The 7,970-nt window shown below is 43.4% G+C and overlaps 3 non-coding genes across 3 annotated transcripts; all 3 read right to left on the reverse strand.

The window, feature by feature from the left end:
* Positions 1-3,001: 3,001 nt before the first annotated feature.
* TRNAP-UGG (transfer RNA proline (anticodon UGG)) lies at positions 3,002-3,073 on the reverse strand. Its single transcript has one exon. It is a non-coding gene; the product is annotated as a tRNA-Pro (tRNA).
* Positions 3,074-5,195: 2,122 nt separating this feature from the next.
* Positions 5,196-5,267, reverse strand: TRNAP-CGG (transfer RNA proline (anticodon CGG)). The gene has a single exon. It is a non-coding gene; the product is annotated as a tRNA-Pro (tRNA).
* Positions 5,268-5,345: 78 nt separating this feature from the next.
* TRNAP-AGG (transfer RNA proline (anticodon AGG)) lies at positions 5,346-5,417 on the reverse strand. The gene has a single exon. It is a non-coding gene; the product is annotated as a tRNA-Pro (tRNA).
* Positions 5,418-7,970: the final 2,553 nt, after the last annotated feature.

Below are 7,970 nucleotides of genomic sequence, written 5' to 3' on the forward strand. Positions count from 1 at the left end.
CAGCCAGTGACATGTTACAGTCATGGAGATGGGGCAGGACTTGCCAGGGCCGCACTTCAACAGTATAACGTCTGTAGCCTAGACTAATCTGCCGAATGGCCTAATAACCTTCAGGCATCCTGACAAGAATGGTGTGTATAACATACATCAGACACTCTCTTTAGTTTGCAGCCCTCGGTATAGAATCTTCATCTGAAGAAACAGCAAATTAAACTTAAGAAAGTACAGATATGCAACAATACTTGACGCAGAGGCGAGAGGAATAGATGAAGTGAACAGCTCCAAGAGCTGAAACTCGTCACACTGAAGGACAACATTAACCATGGAGGACTGGACGATGTACTCAATTTTAAGAGGATTAAAGAGATTGGACAAAACAGTAATGCTCAAAATGTACAGCAGTGGTATGGGGTGCATAATAAATGAACTAAACTAAGTGGAACGTGCACAGAACGTTGTAAATTTGAGAGGCAAATGAGCCCATAAAGACATCAGGAAGAACTTTGTTAGTGTAAATGCTTGTTAGTTAAATGAATTAAATGCATATATGGATAAAGCAAGCTCTATACACAAGTACGAAAGCAAATACCGGAACAGTCATTACATTACTAGAGCGGTGGGGCTTGGGAACTTAAACTCGACTCTACAAGATCTAGCTAAATATGCATATATGTACAGTCACACACACACACATACACACTCACACAAACACAACAGCTAAACAAAAGCTGGGCCCAGAAGCTGACGCTGGCTTGGACCGCTGGCCACCAGTGTAGCAACAGGCGCAGAAACAACGACCCCAGCTGGCTGTGGGCGGAGCCTCTGCGCTAGGCTACTGTAGCATCTAAAACCTGTACACACATGGACATTATGACGTCACAGTGACGTCACGCATCTCTTGCGCACTATAAAACACAATATTTGATCTCATGTTACGAGAGGATTGGTTGAGATAAGTCAGGTTTGGCTTGATTAGTTATAGCGAGCAGTGATGAATAAGGTTGACAAAGTTTTATCTGGTCTTAGTCCCTACTGCAGACGCCGCACTCGTACGCACACACACACACACAAACACACACGCACGCACACGTCTCACCACAACTATTTACTCCGGCTTCCAGTGGCATTTGTCAGTATCTCCTGCGTCCTAGGTTCGAATCCCACTACATAATATCTGCTAACTGTTTTTCCTTTAAGATTTCAATGTTTATCAAAGCTGCACTCACAAACAATATAATTAAGGAAATGTCTAACTGCCTGCCTCGTTATCTTAAGGGTAATTTGTGTTTCTATTTGACCATTTAATGTGTATGTTCGTCTGTGTTGTGGCTTCGTATCTCGGCTTATCAAGCTCCGCACCTTGGCTGGTTACTGACCTTCCTCAACCTATAATACACAACAGTTGTCTAAAAATCCGGGAACCTCTTTACAGCTTGATGTGCCTAACCGTCTCCGTCCTGCCCGGGAATCGAACTCGTGACCTTTCGGTTGTGAATAATAACACGTGACAGGTCCGTAACAAGTTAATGATAACACGTGACAGGTCTATAACCAGTTAATGATGACACGTAACAGGTCCGTAACAAGTTAATAATAACACGTGACAGGTCCGTAATGAGTTACTAATAACACGTGACAGGTCCGTAACAAGTTACTAATAACACGTGACAGGTCCGTAACAAGTTAATAATAACACGTGACAGGTCCGTAACAAGTTACTAATAACACGTGACAGGTCCGTAACAAGTTAAATTAATAATAACACGTGACAGGTCTGCAACAAGTTACTAATAACACGTGACAGGTCCGTAATAAGTCAAATTAATAATAACACGTGACAGGTCAGTAACAAGTTACTAATAACACGTGACAGGTCCGTAACAAGTTACTAATAACACGTGACAGGTCCGTAACAAGTTACTAATAACACGTGACAGGTCCGTAACAAGTTACTAATAACACGTGACAGGTCCGTAACAAGTTACTAATAACACGTGACAGGTCCGTAACAAGTTACTAATAACACGTGACAGGTCCGTAATAAGTTACTAATAACACGTGACAGGTCCGTAACAAGTTACTAATAACACGTGACAGGTCCGTAACAAGTTACTAATAACACGTGACAGGTCCGTAATGAAGTTACTAATAACACGTGACAGGTCCGTAACAAGTTACTAATAACACGTGACAGGTCCGTAACAAGTTACTAATAACACGTGACAGGTCCGTAATGAGTTACTAATAACACGTGACAGGTCCGTAATGAGTTACTAATAACACGTGACAGGTCCGTAATAAGTTACTAATAACACGTGACAGGTCCGTAATAAGTTACTAATAACACGTGACAGGTCCGTAATAAGTTACTAATAACACGTGACAGGTCCGTAACAAGTTACTAATAACACGTGACAGGTCCGTAACAAGTTACTAATAACACGTGACAGGTCCGTAACAAGTTACTAATAACACGTGACAGGTCCGTAATAAGTTACTAATAACACGTGACAGGTCCGTAAGTAAGTAATTTCGGAGACACCAAAACAATGTACACAAACAGCCAGACTAAACCAGCCTGGGGAACTATGGTAATGACGTCCATACCTAAAACATTTTAATACAATAATTTTACGATGAACGCCATTCCCAGCCTGAGGGAGGTGTAAGGGTCATCTGATGGGTCCACGAACCGGATCTCAATGTTTTATTAGCAATAATTAGAGAACCAGTTATTTATATTTGTGCGTGATGTATCCGGTCAAGCTGAAATGCTGCTCTCTTTCCTGCCAGGACTGCGCTTTTGACAGATGTATTTGTAGACCCTTCTTTGTTCGTCACTACTATGTAGCACGGATAAAACAAGCCCTTCCACCTCCTATTTCTAACATAAATCTCTCTTACAGTTGAAATTTCCTTTCACACTTATGATAAACACTTATTCATGACCAACGGGAAAATATTGAATGTATCAAACAAAGAATTTAACTTAAAAATGACCGGGCCTGTCCGGGATTTGAACCCGGGACCTCCTGCACCCAAAGCAGGAATCATACCCCTAGACCAACAGGCCGATATGTATTACTGAACAAATAACTTTACTTATGTTATTATCCCGTGTACCCTGGAAGAATGATACAAATGATGATATTTTCAATGCAAATACAAATGATGCATTTTCTCGGGGGATTGACGACCTATGCATATATATATTTTAAGCTTATATCGAGGTCCCCCCCCCCCCCACACGAGGTCGAACTACACTCGCCTTCACCAGGATTAATCCACAACAGTTGCCTCATTCCCGGGTACCTATTTACTGCTAAAGTAATATATGTTTGTTGTTGCCATTAACGGTGATTAGAGTTTACCGTGGACTCCAAACTGAGCGTGAGCGCAAAAGAATTAGAGAATGCAAAACGATTACAGGGAGAGCACAAGGATTACAGAGACAGCGCAAGGATTACAGGGAGAGTACAAGGATTACAGGGAGAGCACAAGGATTACAGAGAGAGCACAAGGATTACAGGGGCAGCACACGGATTACAGGGAGAGCACAAGGATTACAGGGGCAGCACACGGATTACAGGGAGAGCACAAGGATTACAGGGACAGCACACGGATTACAAGGAGAGCACAAGGATTACAGGGGCAGCACACGGATTACAGGGACAACACAAGGATTACAGGAACAGCACACAGATCACAGGGACAGCACAAGGATTATAGGGACAGCACAAGGATTACAGGGACAGCGCAAGGATTGCAGAGGCAACACAAGAACTTCAGGCGGTATAAAATGATTACAGGAGGCAGAAAAGGATTACACGAGGCACAAAAGGATTACACGAGGCACAAAAGGATTACACGAGGCACAAAAGGATTACACGAGGCACAAAAGGATTACAGAAGCAACAAACGTCATAATCAGACCCAAGTGATTGCTGTTCGATACCAACTTTTGAAATCTATTTGTATTCCTTACATTTATTTATTTATTTATTTATTTATTTATTTATTTATTTATTTATTTATTTATTTATACATGCAATAAGGTACATTGGGTTTATAAGAGTACATAGCATTCATGTTTTTACATTCTTGTAAAGCTACTAACCCGCATAGCGTTTCGGGCAGGAGTTTTATCATGATTTAATTTATCATGATAGCTTGAAACAGCACGTTTGCACTGTAGGTGCTGCTTATGAAAGTATATTACTACACAGTGGAGCTAAGGCGTTTAGGGAATAATATAATACTGGACATTGCAGGGTAATTAATAAGTGTTGCAGTTTACGACTATGTAGACTATGTACTCTTAGCTATACTTTCATCACATAATTTGTCCTTTTATATATATTAAAGGCAAAATATGGATATAGTGCAAGAACTTCAGATATTTGATCACGTTCAATAACGTTACAGTGTATTTGCCTTTCCATGAACCTTAAGTTCAGATCTATTTTAGAAGAACTACTTTTTACACATTATAAAATTTAATGATCTAATTCACGTGTATCCCTGCCATACACTACACTTAACGTCATCTTGATATTCATACAAGCTCAACTGTCAGTTATACTTGAAGTCCAAGTCGAATTTCAGCTGACAACTTCTGTCAGTTGATTTTGTTACATGTACCAGACAAGTGGTTTGTCAGACTCATTTCATTGTGATAAACAAAGGACTTGTTCCTGTATGCACTCTTCGTCTTCCTTAAAATCATTTGAGTTCTCTAATGATACCTTTACAAATTAATGCTCCAATATGGTTGCCCTACATTATGTTCAACGTTGGCATCAACTTTATCATATTCTTGCCACCTAATTAACGTGTGGATGCTCAGTTATTGACTTACATTCATCTCAGTTGTGTTACCGTTGGGTTAACGGTAACGAGCGTTGGGTTAATGATAGTACTCAATACCCGCTCTCAATGTAGGTGAATTGAGAGAACCTTGGGAGAATATGGTCTGTGAGATATGCGAGATTCTTTTGAATCCGTTCAGAATTACATAGTTTCACTACGTCTGTGTTAAATAACTCAGTTGATATAATGACATTTCCGATACCACGGTGAAGCTTTAGTCCAATTAAAGTATTGATTTTACATATTCTATCTTGAATACTGATTATTCCAAATTATTTTCGCACATTAAGGACGTGAGGTAGTCAGTGGACAGCCTATCATAATGAGGGCCTGTCCGGGAGTTGAACCCGGGACCTCTCGCACCCGAAGCGAGAATCATACCCCTAGACCAACAGGCCAGATGTATGTATAAGCTGAGCAAACACTTATCAAGGTTTACTTTTCAAATTGAAACTATATTTGTTGAAAAATACTTTGGGCCTGTCCGGGAGTTGAACCCGGGACCTCTCGCACCCTAAGCGAGAATCATACCCCTAGACCAACAGGCCGCTGCATTTGACTGCTATTACAATGTTTAAAGTTATAACTGATGGGAATCACAGTTTCCAATAGTATCTCATCACTTAGTTTTCCTAGAAATGTAATGTTCCATGAGAGATTATCACTAGCACATGTGGATCGTTAATATAGTACTGAAGAGTGTGTTAATAATATATTAATAAAAATGTATTATTAACTTTTATTAATGAATAATATGTACTGGTTAATTACACGTTGAATTTGAGTCTAAATATTAGTAATTTTCTTGAACAGACGTACGTGTGACTGGATATGTGAAGGATATACTTGTTTTACTGAATGAGTAATTGGTCAGATCTATTACTATTATTAACAACTTATATACAGGCATACACAACAACGTGTTGTTCGACGTTGTTACAATATACCTATGTAAACTTTGCTTTACAGTTATAATGACATTGTTAGCAAGTAAACTAGTATTGTACTGGTTCAAGTCGTGCACTGCCAGGGCACACCAGGGGACATCAGAGTACACCAGAGCACACCAGGGATACAGAAGGGTACACCAGGGATACAGCAGGGTACACCAGGGATACATGTCAGGGCACACGTCATGTACCAGGGTACACCAAGGTACACCAGATTACACAAGGACACAGCAGGGTACACTAGAGCACACGTACGTCATGTACAAGGATACACCAGGGCACACCGGGGTACACAAGGACCCACCAGGGCACACCAGGGTACACAAGGACCCACCAGGGCACACCAGGGTACACAAGGACCCACCAGGACACACCAGGGTACACAAGGACCCACCAGGGCACACCAGGGTACACAAGGACACACCAGGGCACACCAGGGTACACAAGGACCCACCAGGGCACACCAGGGTACACAAGGACCCACCAGGGCACACCAGGGTACACAAGGACCCACCAGGGCACACCAGGGTACACAAGGACCCACCAGGGCACACCAGGGTACACAAGGACACACCAGGGCACACCAGGGTACACAAGGACCCACCAGGGCACACCAGGGTACACAAGGACCCACCAGGGCACACCAGGGTACACAAGGACCCACCAGGGTACACAAGGACCCACCAGGGCACACCAGGGTACACAAGGACCCACCAGGGCACACCAGGGTACACAAGGACACACCAGGGCACACCAGGGTACACAAGGACCCACCAGGGCACACCAGGGTACACAAGGACCCACCAGGGCACACCAGGGTACACAAGGACCCACCAGGGCACACCAGGGTACACAAGGACCCACCAGGGCACACCAGGGTACACAAGGACCCACCAGGGCACACCAGGGTACACAAGGACCCACCAGGGCACACCAGGGTACACAAGGACCCACCAGGGCACACCAGGGTACACAAGGACACACCAGGGTACACAAGGACACACCAGGGTACACAAGGACCCACCAGGGCACACCAGGGTACACAAGGACCCACCAGGGCACACCAGGGTACACAAGGACCCACCAGGGCACACCAGGGTACACAAGGACACACCAGGGCACACCAGGGTACACAAGGACACACCAGGGTACACAAGGACCCACCAGGGCACACCAGGGTACACAAGGACACACCAGGGTACACACGGACCCACCAGGGTACACAAGGACACACCAGGGCACACAAGGGTACACAAGGACACACCAGGGCACACAAGGGCACACCAGGGCACACAAGGACACACCAGGGTACACCAGGGCACACAAGGACACACCAGGGCACACAAGGACACACAAGGGTACACCAGGGCACACCGGGGTACACAAGGGCACACCAGGGCACACCAGCTAGGCAGTGTATAAATATCTAGTGGTGCCAGGCTGCCTGAGGCGCGGGGAGGCGTGTCCTCCAAGCACTCACTAAAATGTAAAACCTGAGCCCTGAATACACTTATGACATCATAGTGACGTCACACACACACCAGATGCATACCATATACAAACACAAAAATTTATCTCTTACTTTGGTTAGGTTAGGATGGGTTGGGTTTCCTTATTAAGGATGACGGAGAGTTGTGAGAATTTACTCAGGTTTCAGCTAGGCTACCGGCTCCCAAACGTCTGAGGGTTTGTCCAAAACGCTGTGCGTATTAGTGACTTTAGGTATTGTATGTACTAGCTCTATTTATAAATCCAACATTATGTTTGTAACTCATCTTCAGTGTATGTACATTTACCTGAATAAACATTTTGAATTTTGAATTGTTTTAAATTTGAAGGGGTGTGTGGTCAAATCGTAACACAAGACAGTTCGACTAAGCTTCTTGTCTGATTATCAAACCCGTATATAACGTCAAGTTAGGATATACTAATTTAGCTTACTGTAAGCTTGGCTAGATTAGGTTAGGTTGTGTAGCATTTGGTTGTGTAAGGTTAAGTTAGGTATTTTTTTTTTAAATTTTGCCCCGCGGGGCGAGTTTATTGGGCAGCGCAACTCATCTTGTGAGTGGACATACAGTTATAGCAGCATGTACAACACTCCCCAAAAGGAAGAAAACCCGCTGGGTTGTTCATCCTGTCACTTGTACCCAA

This window comes from Procambarus clarkii, chromosome 43, assembly GCF_040958095.1.
Source record: "Procambarus clarkii isolate CNS0578487 chromosome 43, FALCON_Pclarkii_2.0, whole genome shotgun sequence".
Taxonomy (NCBI): domain Eukaryota; kingdom Metazoa; phylum Arthropoda; class Malacostraca; order Decapoda; family Cambaridae; genus Procambarus; species Procambarus clarkii.